General features: G+C 35.7%; 1 protein-coding gene across 4 annotated transcripts in view; it reads right to left on the reverse strand.

The window, feature by feature from the left end:
- The window catches only part of LOC136031451 (lachesin-like), an 86736-nt gene that overhangs the window by 54320 nt on the left and 17600 nt on the right, over nt 1-14816 (reverse strand). The window contains exon 1 of one of the 4 annotated variants that reach the window (XM_065711053.1): nt 1742-1760. The exons of the other annotated variants lie outside the window; for them this stretch is intronic. The gene's annotated coding sequence lies outside the window, so the exon portion shown is untranslated. Of the gene's footprint in view, nt 1-1741; nt 1761-14816 lie in introns of those variants that run through there. 4 annotated transcript variants of the gene reach the window in all.

Here is a 14816-nt window from a genome sequence, read left to right on the forward strand (position 1 = left end):
CGTTTTTTTCATAGTTTTGACAGCAACAGAATATTTTCAATAAAACCTATTATTTCAAACTCAGACCACCTAAAACTGGTCTTGTTATCCAATTTTTGATAAAAGGAAAAGAATTGTGATAGCCTTCAATTTTGATTTTCAATTAATAAAAATATAAAACTTATTATTTTTGCTGCGAGCAGACAAATCAACATTATTAGGTGAATCTGAAATTTTATTTTAATATTTTTCCAGTCATTTTAACCTTTCAACTCACTGATGACTTAAAAAAATAAAAATTTAACGAATTTTTGCATTCAACACAACCTTTAAAAAAAAAGAAGCTATTTTTGCATAAAATGGGAATATCCATGCAGGTATTGTCGAGCTTATTTGAAACGTTTGATTTTGTGTTCTCACTTGACACGGGATAAAAAGCTTATTTAATAAATGAAAACATCTCGAATATAGAATTCTTTAAATTTGAGCAATTGACTATTAATACCAAGTTATAAATTAATATTATAATAAATTAGAAATTTTGTGCTAGTATCAACATGTTCAGAATCATAAAATTTGACAGATTAAAACCTGCTAAGTTCGCCTCGAGAGTCAGGTCTCATAGTAGCCTCTTCATTTCATTACCGTTATAACAGTTAAATTTTAATCACAGTTATTAATATTCCAAGCCAAAAAATTTATTACAAAAAGAATATGTTTTCTCAGGAATTGGAAAAGACTAGAAAATATTTTTTTAGGTTGTTAAATACTTTAAAATAAACTGCAATAAAATAAACAGGGCCGATTTTTATTAGATAAAATAGAATTTAAATAATAGATGAATTTTAATAAGGAGGAGAGCCGAGGTGTTATGAAATGTTTTTCTGTAAATCATTTTGAATTAAGTGTTTTTAATAATATAAAGGGATGGAAACTTGGCTCGAGAGAATATTTGTATTTAATAAAGCTTCTACAAAAAAGTTGTCTTACAAAAAAAAGAACATCCATGAAGTTTGTGTTCTTTTTTATTGAAGTAGTTGATTTTTTTTTATTTCTGATGTAAAAATAAAAATTTTATTTCATATATGACAATGGAGGTAAAATCTTGATTCATTAATATACCATTCTGGAACAAAATATTATGTAAATCTGAGCAACTAACTTCTAATATAAAGCTGATTGGTTAGCTTTGTGTTAATAGCGTATTATAGCTAATTGGGAATTAGTTACTAACACATAAGTATTTTTCTTCAAGAATAATGAATATGGCAGGCCAATGTCTGCTGACTTCGTCTTGACAGTTAGGTTTCTTGGCAGAAAATGTAATTTGCCCTGATTTTAACAGTTCAATTGTATCTCACTTGCTAATAAATTTAAGCCAATATATATTCACTAAAAGAATATGTTTGTTCTGGGATTGGGAAGAAGTGGGAAATATTTTTTAACTTGGTTTAAACTATACGAATTGTATTACAAGTAAAAAAAAAAATAAGAATTTGATTACCTTTAAGTTGAATTCTATGAAATTAAGCAACTTTTAAGTAATTTAAACTAAAAATTATTTATACTATTATACAACATTTTATTCAGCTTTCCTCTGATTCAGATTTTTGGGGAGGGAGAGAAGGTGCGTATTCGTATTACTTATTTTGCATTCTATATTGATGAATATTGTGTATGGCCTTGTTTAGCTAATAATAAATTTTCATTATATTGCCAGTATTATTATAATCATCTAATTGACTATACAATTTGTAAATACCCGGTTTCGGTGTTCCTTAATCATTTTGATTTATAAGTATTCAACCACATCTGATGATCTTGTGGAAAGAAATATTCCTAGCAATTCTCATCTCGGAAAGTCATGAATTAATATGTTACGCTCCTCATCAAAGGAAAAAACAATACTTCTGCATAAATGCACAATGTCTTATTCACCAAGCATCTCACTTCACCAGCTACATTAGTCTCCTGTAAGCATATTGCATTCATTTTTCTTCTTGGCATCCGAAGGAAATTTCCTGACATATATATTGCCTGGACAGAAGGTTTATGAGATCCTTAGAAAATGACCTTTTTTAATGTAAGCCTAACCGGGAAAATTAGTCAAAACTACTAGCATACTTATGTATAGTTAAGTTTATTCAGCAGTATTTAATAGGTTAAGTAAGTATTTAATATAATAAAATAGACAAGTTTCTTAGATCAGGTTTCTTAGTAAATCAGGATTTGAGCAGGATTGTGTTCTATCCCCATGTATACGGATCATTTTGATGGACTTTGTCCTAAGGACCAAAACAAAAGCCGCATTTTCTTTAGAATTGAGGAGTGTAGGTAGCTGTTTGGGCCTCAGGTGGATTAATGCCGCAGTGAGATGTTCGCAGTAGTAGTAGTAAATTTATACATATTCGCAAAATGTAGATAGGAAGAAACTGAATACAGTGTTTGATGCCTTTTTATTTGCTCTTTCCAAACTAAATAACCACCCCTGGGGTAGGCTCCGTTTTCAGCCTTTAAAGCTTAACTAAAGTTTAACCGAAAAGCTAAACCAGAGTTTAACCAAAAAGCTAAACCTAAAAAACTAAAACGAAAAGATAAATTGAGTTTTTTTTTACCCTCCATCGAGAATTCATCGAAATATCATCGAGAATAATATTTCCTCATCATTCTAGTTAGATTCACTACCCAGTAAAAGTTATCTTGAATCATTAGCTAGCCCTTAAAAAAACGTGGTGCCATTTTTCTCTCCAGAAATAAGGAGTGATTAGTTCGCAAAAATTCATCACAAAAATGAAAGAATGGAATTAAAGCACGCTTTTTAACAAAGAACTAGAGAACATAATTTCTCCTTTTTTTTCTCGCTTTGCAAGCGCCTTAGCAAATTTTAAAATATGGGAAAAACTGTCCCTTCTTTGGTATGTGCTCATCTTCTTCTTGACTTTGCTAAAAGTAAGCTTAGCAGCATTTTTTTCGCAAGTCTAGTGCATACACTTAATTTTATCTTGGCTAGGGTGGATAACCAACTTTAAGCCATTATTCCCGTCATCAAACTAAAGAAAAATAGCCGACATAAAAAGCTGAGAAATGTAGCAATTAAAAAAGTCTATCTTTTTTCTGGTTCATTTCTTATTATTTGTTAAATAAAAAAGATGTTCAGCGTAAAACCTAAAACGTAATTACTGTAAATTACGTAATTACTGTAATTACGTAAAACGTAATTAAAGCGTAATTACTTCCTATACAAGGAGGGCTGCCGCTTCTTTAATACCCCTCTCTTGACACTAAATTTTTGTAGTCCTTTTAAAAAAGGTTCTGATTCTAATTAAACGGCCCCTTTGTCTTAGGAATAGTTCTTAAAGAATTGGGAAAAAAAGTCCTAATTTTATTGCATCAAAGAATCACCCTGTTTTAGATTTTTTCTTTTCTGCAGTGCTTCGTTGTGATTCTCACTGTTGCTTTTCTTTTGCCCACAGATTTCATTTACGATTCGAAGTGATCGTTCCTGTCACTTTTCTTTCAATCAGAGATGTCTATGTCCATTATTTTCATTGGATGCTTGATGCTTTATTTTCAATGTGATGCTTGTTGTCGTATGTTTTCTAGCTGTATCTCTCGTTGCACTTGATTTTCATGCCTCATTATCTCAGATATTTTCCAAGCCTTTGGTTTAGTTGTTGGGATTTATTCAAAATCATGTGTAATTTTGCATGAAGTCTTAGATACAAAAAGTAACTTCTTTTATAGCTTTTCCCCAGTCGTTTTATTTCTGCTTAAATTGCGTTGTTATATGATTCAGTAACACATTTTATGCATTTCTGCGAGGTAGAATTAAGGCAGTACTAAAAGGATTAAAAAATTATATGGCCCTAAGGGCTGATAGTGTTATCAATGGGATTTTTAAATATGGTGGTTGTGAAATTAGAGGTAAATTACTGAAGGTGATGAATGTGAATTTTAGAAAAAGGAAGTGCCTAATGATTTTAGGAAAACTTTGATCCAACCGTTCTACAAGAAAGATGATAAGAGTGAGTGTAGTAATTATAGAGGTATTAGTTTGATTTCTATAGGAAGTAAATATATAATACAAATGAAAATGCATTGTCAGCTTAATATACATATGCTGAAATTTATTTCTTAAATCATTAATAATATTTGATTTGTTAAAGCATAAAAGGGGAAAACATTAAACAAAAATTAAGTTAATTTCTGTTCGTTTTGGGTTTCATTTATTTATTGATGCTGATTTGTGGCAGTTTTAATGCTCAACTTAGTACAATTAGTGATTGCTAGGATATTGTCGATTTGCTCTTTTGATAACCTGTATATTCATATACTTCCTGAAGTTTTCTCCTTAATGCTCTTAACCTTAAAAGTCGTTGCAATAAAAGTTGTAATGGTAACAGTAATGGTAATAATAATAAGATAATAGTAATAAGGTAATAAGGTAATAGATAATAGTTGATAGGTAACAGGTAATAAGGTAATAGCAATGGTAATAAGGCAATAGTAATGGTAATGGTAATAATAATGTAATGGTAATAATGCAATGTAATGGTAATAATAATGTAAAAGGAGTAATGGTAATAGTAGTGGTAGAGCTAACAAAATTTTGCAGTAGCATTAGCATTAGCAGTAGTGCTCATATATTGCCTTTTGGCCAATTGATCATCCTCTTTAAGTATTATCTGAGAGTTACAACTTAATACACAAAATAATTCTTAAGATACACTATTTTGACAATTTAAATGCACACACTGTCTTTTCGTTAATTCGAAGTAGCCATCAATATTCTTTAAAATTTTACCTCCATAGACTTAGCCTTAATAGTACTATTATCACAGTAGTTTCGACGGTAGTAGAAGTAGTTGCAGTGTTAGTGTTATATTAGTAGTAGTAGTAGTAGTAGTAGTAGTAGTAGTAGTAGTAGTAGTAGTAGTAGTAGTAGTAGTAGTAGTAGTAGTAGTAGTAGTAGTAGTAGTAGTAGTAGTAGTAGTAGTAGTAGTAGTAGTAGTAGTAGTAGTAGTAGTAGTATCAGTATTAATAGCGATAGTAGCATGTACATATTGCCTTTTGGTCTTTTGAAAATCACTTTCATGATGCCCGGGAACTTTCATCTTGACACGTTACGCCGTTCCAAAAACTTAACTGGTGTATGCTTTTGACACCCTTTTGACTCCCTTTCAATTCAAGAAATCAATTCTTGAGATACGCCCTTTTGACAATCTGGATACACATAGTGTGTTTTGATTTAGTTCGAATTCCTCTTCAATATTCTGCCAAATTTTCACTTTCATAGGTGTAGCCTTAAATGTATTAATACCATAATAGTAGTGGTAGGAACAGTAGTAGCAGTAATAGTGTATAAATTATTAGTCGTAACTGTAGTAACAGCAGTATTAATAGGAGTAGTAACAGGTACATTTTGCCTTTTGGTCAACTGAACTTCCGACTCATAATGCTCCTAAGGTTTCCTCTTGGTATGATAAGCCGTCCCAAAAATATTGCTGATACGCCCGTATCAGGAATATGTATACACGTAGTATGTTTTGATTTATTTCAAGTTTCCCCTCAACGTTTCCTCGGATATTTTTTTTTTAATATCCTCAGCGTTAGTGGTACTCGCTTCAGAAGTGGTGGTTTTATGATAGTAGTGGCTGTAGTAATAGAACTTGCGGTAGCAACAGCAGAAGCAGCAACAGTTGTGGTAGTAGAAGCGTGCTAATATTGCCTTTTTAGTCAATTGATCATTTCTCTTATCATTCTCTAAAAATTCCGAATTAATACACTCAGTCATTCCTGAGGTACACCCTTTTGACAACCCACATACTTATAACATGCTATGATTTAGTTCAACGATCCCCTCAAAATTCCCTAAGAGACTCATCATAATGCCCTGCGTATTTTGGGAAAGTAGAAGTGAAACATGTATACCTTTTCTCAATGGCATATACAATATATAAGAAAAAAGCAAATCGCATAGCTTATGGCCATTGCCCTGAGGCCTCGGGGAGGGGGAATTGACATCCCCAAACGTAAAATAACTGAAGCTTCCAACAATGCTGAAAAAAATTGATGTCTTAAAATTTTATTGGAATGTTTGTCATGCAAAATAATGGGCGTGGGGGAGGGAGGCTGGTTTCTCTAAAATTTCTTTGACTCTTAGAAAGGGAACTGTAACTTCCAATTTAAAATAAAATGAGGCCCTTGTGAATTTAATATGACTACCCGTTCCATAATAACCTTATATCTCCTCAGGTGTAAATTAAAGCCCTTGCCTCAGAGCTCTGGGGGGCTCTGCGAATTCTGGAGGCATAGTCATATGTTCTTTGGACTATTTTAAACAAAATATCCATTGCACAATTTCAATCAGATACATTTGGTCAAAAGCAGTATTGTAGGGGGAGGCTAGTTGAACTCCATCACTATTGACTGTTAAGGGAAATGGTGCTTCCAATTTCAACCAAAAAAGCCAGCTCTAAAGTTTATACAACAATCCCTTCGATAAGAACCTTAAATACTCCAGGGACATAACCTACAACCCTCGTTCTCAGGCTTTAGTGGTTTGTATCAACCTGAAATGCCTTGGTATATGATCTTCGGACTATTTTGAATGAAAAGACTGTCTCAAAATATCTATTGGATGCATCTCGAGAAAATGCTACGTGGTTGTGTGTGTGTGTGGAGGGGGGCGGCTGCCCTCTGATCACTTTTACTTTTAAAAAAGGTCCTAGAACTTCTGATTACTAGTCCAAAGAGTCCCCTCCAAAGCACATAAGACCACTCTTTTTATAAGAGCCTTATATGCCCCCAGGTTATAGCTTAAAACCCCTGCCCTAACAGCTGCTTGTGGGAGTGTTAATGGAAATCATGAACTTGGAGGGGGGTTGGTTGCCCAAAAATCGCTTTGACTCTTATAAAGGGCACTATAACTTCCAACTTCAAACCAAATGAGCCCCATCTGAAGCTTATACGGCAGCCCATTCCATACAAACCGCATATGCCCTCATGGCATAGCTTACAATCCTATTCCCAGGGTCCTGGGGGGTTATGTAAACTTAGGAGGCATAATTTTAATATCTTAAGGACTATTTCGAACAAAATCTCTGTCTTTTAATTTCAGTCAGATGCCTTTGGTGAAAAGATGGGGTCGTTGAGGAGGGCGGGGGGAGGCTAAATGCCATCCATCACTTGTGACACTTAAAACAAACTAGAGTAGTGATGCCTCCATGATTTTAAGGGGCCAGATAGGGGGTAAAATATTAGAACTACTAGATCCTCAAGACGTTATTAGGACACCTGGGCAATACTAGAGCACACGTGTTTAGTATATTTAGGTACTAGGGTTTGCTTTTTGCATCATAGAGACTGTTTTCTAAGAGATGCAGGTGTCTATTACGTAATAGTTTGTTCTTTAAAGACCTTCAGGGCCCACTAGTGGGGAACCTCCAGGACGCCAGACCCATAGCGAGCAATTCCATCAACTCCCTAATATCCAATTCCTATGGAGCCTTAGCATAACGATCCACTGGGGCCCCTAATCTAACCACCAGGGGCCCTATTATCCAATTTGACTGGGGTATAAGCATCCAAGTCCATTTGAGCCCTAACATTCAATTTTATTGGGCCCCTAAGGTAACCATCGGTGGGCCCCAAGCGCTCAATTCCAATGGGGGCCTTAGCATCCAATTTCATCGGGGGCCCTAGAAGCCTATTTCAACAGTATCCTAGCATCCAGTTTCATCGGGCCCCTAGTCTATCTACCAGGGTCCCTACCATCCAATTTGACCGGGGCCCTAGCGAGAAATTCTAACGGTGGTACTAGCAATCAATTTCACCGACAAGACGTTTTCAAGATGTTTCAAGATTTCTTTGGATGTCATGTAATTGGGAATGTTTACTTATTTAAGGATGACGCAATCTCGTGTGGTATGCTATACTTCAGGACTGCATGGGGGACCCTGCTTGTAACTGTGGAGGGCACAAACTTGGGATATTACGCCCTGACAATGCACACGTGAGCGTTACGTAATACTTTAAGAAATTTCATTTTCTTTCAAGACTTTTTTGTTAGGGAAACTTTATATTCAAATGATTTTTTTTCCCATTAAGATTCGGAAAGGTTTTTCTATCCAATAGAATTGAGCGTTAACCAGGTTGACAATGAAAACCTTTCTAATATTATGATTCGGGAAATAGATTCTACGAAGTTACCTATTGCACGCAAGGAGAGCCCCGTGTTCGCGCAAACTATAATGATTAGATGAATTGCGTGTTCCCATGTGGCTACAATAACTGACAAGCAGAGGGGAAAAATCGATCACTAGACTTTGTCTGCACTTGACATGCTCTTGCAAGCTAAGTAACGCTTTAGGGAGTGTTATCGGATAATAATAATATCAGAGATGAAATAAGAGCGAGAGTATCATTATGAATAGGATATGGTAACCTTCATACATGTTTTTTTCTTCCCTTTTTAATGCACAGAATTTAATATTTATTTATAGGTATTCTTGAATGGGCATACATATTTGCATAGGCTACAAGATGCTTAAATTGCAACAGTGAAATATATCAAAGTCTTATCCTGGATCAATAAATATAAAGGATGCAAAATTTTTCACATACAAATTTTATCAATAAAAACAAGTTTACAAGCTTATTAAAACAAAGGAAAAAGCAAATAAAACTGAAAAAATGGAAAAATAAAGCGTAAAAAAAACTTATAAAGGATAAGATGTAAGTAAACAGAAACATAAATTAAAGAAAGGCAGGGGCTCTTAGCAACCAATTCCAGAGAGGTGGATTGTTATTAGAGATGAATTTAAATCATATTAAGGGTTATTTCTGAAAGATCTTAGGGAAAATGCCACGTTTCTTTGAGCTAAGACTGTGCACCCCCGGTTGAGAAGCGAACATTTGAATCATATTTTCTCTTCAAATTTCATATAATCTTATTAGAGGTAAATTTAAGCCACATTAAGATATTATATGGGCTTTTAACGAAAATGTCTCGATTCTTTGAGCCATGACTATGCACCCAGTTGACAAGCTCACATTTGAATAATATTTCCTCTTCAAATTTCACATATTCTCACTAGAGATAAATTTAAGCCATATCAAGAGTTATTTCTGAGAGTTCTAAATGAAAATTTCGAGTTTCTTTGAGCCAAGACTATGTATATTCACACAACCGTGACGATATGTGGCTCACCCACCCCCAGCAAGCAATTCCAATGGAATCCCCTGAAATCCAAATCCACCGGAAGGGGGGAGCTAAGAAACCATTTCCAATGGCACTCTAGCAAGCGATTCCAGTGGTTCCCCTAAGATCCGATTCCAAAGGGGGCCTCTAGCAACCAATTCCAGAAGGGAGTTTGTTATTCGAGATGAATTCAAACGCATTAACAGATATTTCTGGGACATTTTAATCAAAATTCTACGGTTCTTCAAGCCATGGCTAAGAATAAGCACGCCCTCATGACAATATGTGGCTACCCCTACCCCTAGCAAGCAATTCTAGCGGGGCTCTCTAATATCCAACTCCACCCAGGGCCTAGAAACCAATTCCAATGGGACCATAGTGATTAGTTTCAGTGGGGCCGCTAACATACAAACATCCAACGGGGGCCCACTAGCAAACAAATTCCCGAGGGAAGGTTTGTTATTAGAGATAAATAAAAAAAAATTAAGCCTTATTACCGAGAGGTTCTACTGAAAATTCTACGTTTCTTTAAGCCATGGTTATGCATATTCACGCCACGGTGAAAATATGTGGCTGACCCATTCCGTAGTGAGCAATTCCAGTGGAACCCCTAACATCTAATTCCACCGATAGCCTAGAAACCAATTTCAATGGGACCCTAGCGAGAAATTCCAGTGGGGCCCCTAACATCCAATTCCGACGGAGGCAACCTAGTAACCATTTACAAAGGGGAGGTTTGTTATTAGAGATAAATTTAAACCTAGTTATTTCTGAGAGGTTTAAATAGAAAATAATATGTTTCTTTAAGTCGTAGCTATTCATATGCACGCCAGCGTGAAAATATGTGGTTAACCTACCCTAGCAAACAATTACAAAGGGGGAAAGTTGCTATTGGAGATAAATTTAAACCTTAATAAGAATTATTTCTGAGGAGTCTTAACGGAAATCTCTTATTTCTTTGACTGGGTGTTAGATTTCAGCCACCCCACCGCCAAAAATCCATTTAACACCTCCCATCTTATCTTGAAGCTGTAGAATGTTAATCAAAGCAATTCATGCCAATTCGGTGATCTTTGGCTACCCCATGGCACCTGGATGATACAGAGTATCATTCCTAAGGCATTTTCTAGACATTTCCATGACCAAAGTATGCTTATAATCTATTAATTCATGTTTTTGAAAGCCACCCTCAAGATGATGTCCTCTATGGTAATTCATGCTACCCTTCCCCTCTATTACTGCCCGCTGGTAGCCCTCATCACTCCTAAGACATTTTCAAGATATTTCCTTGTTAAAATTCATGCATTAGATCCATTGGATGATGTTCTTAGCAAGCCAACCCTCCGTGATGCACCATATTTTTTCACACCACCGTTTCACACTATGACAAGCCCTCTGCCACGCTTCATCATTTCTGGACAATTTTCAGACATTTTCGGATAAAATATTATGCTTTAACTCCAGACTCGTACTTTCGTCAGCAACACTTCCAGTCCAGGACATTATGCGCGTGGCCCCTTAGCATCCATGTGGCATCCGTCAATCTCTCTAAAGCATTTTCAACCTTTTTTCCACAAAAATAAGCTTGAAAATCTGAAATTGAATACTGTTTTTATTTGATCAGGAGAATTTAGTATTTCATTGTTAGAACGTGATAGTCTAAGGCAATTCACGCCATCTAGAATTTAAAACATTTCTCGAACGAGCCTTCTCCTTATTTCCAGTAATTTCGTAAAACATTGGCACTTTTGCCCTCCAACTCCACAGTTCTGATTCTGCCAATTCTGATCCAAGTTCCGTCAATCCTAAAAATTTTTAGGCAGCTGCATTTGTAGTAATCAATGTCAGGTCATTGAAAATAGCTAGTTTATTATACGTTTTTGAATCATTTTTAAATTGTAAGAATAAAGACTCACATCGAACTTGTTACATTCTGATTTTTTGTTCGTGGAACTGGTTGTGTGCTTTTTTTATATTCATGAAACTTGTTGCATGTTGATTTTTTCTCTTCGTGAAACTAACACGTTGATTTCTTTTCTTCTCATGGAACTTGTCTCGCAATGATTTTTCGTTCGTGGAATATGTTGCGTGCTGATTTTGTTCGTGAAACTTATTGAATGTTTGTTTTTCTCTTCGTGAAACTTGTAAATAGACTTTTCTTCTGGTGCAACTGATTTTGTTCATGCAACGCGTTGCGTGCTGATTTTTCTGCGTAGAACTTGTAGTTTGCTCGTTAAACCTTTTGCATATTGATTTTTCTCTTCATGCAACTTATACATGGATATTTTCCCCTCGTGAAGTTTATTTTGCTTTTGGAACTTGTTACGTGTTGATTTTTGTTCGTGAAACTTGTTGCATGTTAATTTTTCTGTTCGTGAAACTTGTACATTGATTTTTCTCCTCGTGAAATTAATTTTGTACATTTAACTTGTTGGGTTCTTATGTTTTGTTCATGGAACCTTTTGTGTGCTTGTTTTTGTTTGTGAAACTTAATTCATGTTGTTTTTTCTCTTAGTAAAAATTGAAAATGTTTTCTCATCGCTCAACCGATTTTGTTCCTGGAACTTGTTGTATGATGATTTTTGTTCGTGGAACTTTTTGCGTGCTGATTTTTGTTCATCAAACTTGTTACGTGTTGTTTTTTCTCTTCGTGAAACTTGTACACTGATTTCAGCACGTAACAAATTCCACGGAAAAAAAATCAGCATGCAGCAATTCCATGAACATAATCAGTTCCACGAGGAAAAAATCAAGGTAAAAGTTTCACGAAGGGTAAAATAAACATAAAACAAGCTTCAGAAACAAAAATCTGCACGCAACAAGCTCCACAAACAATAACCAGCAGCAACGTGTTCCATGAACGATATCAAATTCACAAGAAAAAAATCAATGTACAAGTCTCACGAAGAGAGTCTCACGATTTTTACGAGCAAAAATCAGCCCTTGACATGCTCTACGAACAAAAATCAGCATGCAACAAGTTCCATGAAGGATATCAGTTTCACGAGGAGAAAAATCAGTGTACAAGTTCACGAATAGAAAAAATCAACATGCAACAAGGTTCACGAGCAAAAATCAGCACGGAAACAAATCAGCCCGCAAAACGTTTTTTGAACAAAATCAGTTTCCCGAAAAGAAAAATCCATGTACAGGTTTCACGAAGAGAAAAATCAACGTGCAACAAGTTCCACGAACAAAAATCAGCACCCAAAGATTACAATTAAGGAAATGAATTTCACGAGGATAAAAATCAACGCACAAGTTTCAAAAGTAGAAAAAATCAACATGCAACACGTTTCACGAACACAAATCAGCACGCAAGAAGTTCCATGAAAAAAATCAGTTTCACGAGGAGGAAAATCAACTTACAAGTTTCACGGAGAGAAATATCAACATGCAAAAAGTTTAACCAACAAAATGAAACCAGAAAGCAGCATGTTCTATGAACAAAAATCAGTGCGCAACAAGTTCCATGAATAAAATTATTTTCACGAGGATACAAATCAATGTACAAGTCTTAGGAAGAGAAAAACAAACATGGGATAAGTTTCAAGAGCAAAAATCAGTATGCAACAAGTTCCATGAACAAAAAATCAGCGGGCAATAAGTTTCATACGCAAAATCAGTTTCACAAGGACAAAAAACCAATGCATAAGTATCATGAAGAAAAAATCAACATGCAAAAATTTAATGAATAAAAATCAGCACACAAGAAGCTCCACGAAAACAAAAATAAGCATGTAATGAGTTTTATTAACAAAATGAGTTTTATGAAGAGAAAAATCCACATGCAAGCAGTTTCACGAAAAAAAAACAAGCTCCACGGGCAAAAATCAGCACATAAAAAGCTCCTGAACCAAATCAACGTACAAGTTAGCTGAAGGGAAAAATCAACATCCAGGAAGTTTCACGAACAAAAATCATCACGCAACAAGTTCCACGAAGAAAATAATTTTCACGAAGAGATAATCAATGTGGAAGCTTTACGAAGAGAAAAATAAAAATAGTATACAATTTTGGATTATATAATCTTGTTTTTTGTGGGAAAAGATTGAAAATACCTTAGAGATGATGATAGATGCCACTTGAATGTCTTGGGGCCAGGCGCATAATGTCATGGTGGTGGGAAGTGTTTCTGGGGCACCACGATAAGGTTTGCTTACGAAAACACAAACACAGGGATTTAAAGCATAATTTTTGGCCAAGAAATGTCAGAAAATGGTTTATAAATGATGAGGGTTGCCTGAGAGCCAGTCATAGTGTGACACTTTGATGTGAAATAACATGGCATATTACGGAGGGTAGGCTTGCTAAAAACATGAACCAATGGATCTAATGCATGATTTTTAACAAGAAATTGTTTGGAGAATGTCTCAACGGTGACGAAGGGCACCAGAGGGTGCCAGAGAGTCAGAAATTTTGTGGCACGGTAGTGTGAATTGACATGGAGGAATCATCTCAAGGGGTGTCTTGCAAACACGCGAATCAATGGAGTTTAAGCATTTTTTGACCATGAAAATATCAGATAAATTTCTTAGGAATAATAACATGTATCATAGGAGTTCTTTTGGGGTAGCCACATATTGCCACGATGGCATGAATTGCTTGGACTAACCTGTTCGACAGCTATAAGTTAAGATGGAAGGTGTTAAATGAATTTTTCGGTGGTGGGGTGACTGAAATCTAACAGCCAGTCAAAGATTTTAAGGATTTTCGATAAGACACCTCAGAAATAACTCTTATTAAGGATTTAAATTTATCCCTAATAGCAACCTTCCTCCTCTGGAATTGCTTGCTAGGCTGGGTTAACCACATATTGTCACGGTAGCACGAATATGCATAGCCACTGCTCAAAGGAACGTAACATTTCCATTATAACCTATCATAAATAACTCTTAATTTGGTTGAAATTTATCCCTAATAACAAAGCTACTCTCTAGAAATGGTTTTAGGGGGCCTCTGTTGGAATTGCTCGCTAGGGGGTGGACCAGCCACAAATTGCCACGTTGGTGTGAATATGCATAGCCTTAACTCAACGAAACGTAGCATTTCCATTAAAACCTCTCAGAAATAACTCTAAATTTCGTTTCAATTTAACTCCAATAAATCACCCATTTGGAATTGGTTGCTAGGGAGCCCCTCTTGGAATTGGATGTTAGGGCCCTACTAAAATTGCTCGCTAGGGCTCCACTGAAATTGTTCGCTAGGGTATCATTGGAATTGGTTTCTAGGCCCTCGGTGGAATTGGATATTAGGAGAGCCCTGCTGGATTTACTCTCTAGGCGGTGGGTCAGCCGCACATTGTGACGGTGGTGTATATCTGCATAACCATGGATAAAAGAAATGTCGTATTTACACTAAATCTCAGAAATAATTATTGATTTGGTTTGAATCTATCTCTAATAAACCCCCCGGAAATGGTTGCTAGTGGGTCCCTTTGGAGTTCGTTATTAGAGGGTGCGCTCGAATCACTCGCTATGGTTCCATTGGAAATAGTTTTTCAGGCCCTCCGGTAGATTTGGATGTTAGGGGACCCCACTGGATTTGATCTTTAGGGGTTGGGTCATCCACATATTGTCATGGTGGTGTGAATATGCATAGTCTTGGCTCAAAGAAACATGGCATTTTCATTAAG

The sequence above is a fragment of the Artemia franciscana genome, chromosome 9 (genome assembly GCF_032884065.1).
Source record: "Artemia franciscana chromosome 9, ASM3288406v1, whole genome shotgun sequence".
NCBI lineage: Eukaryota > Metazoa > Arthropoda > Branchiopoda > Anostraca > Artemiidae > Artemia > Artemia franciscana.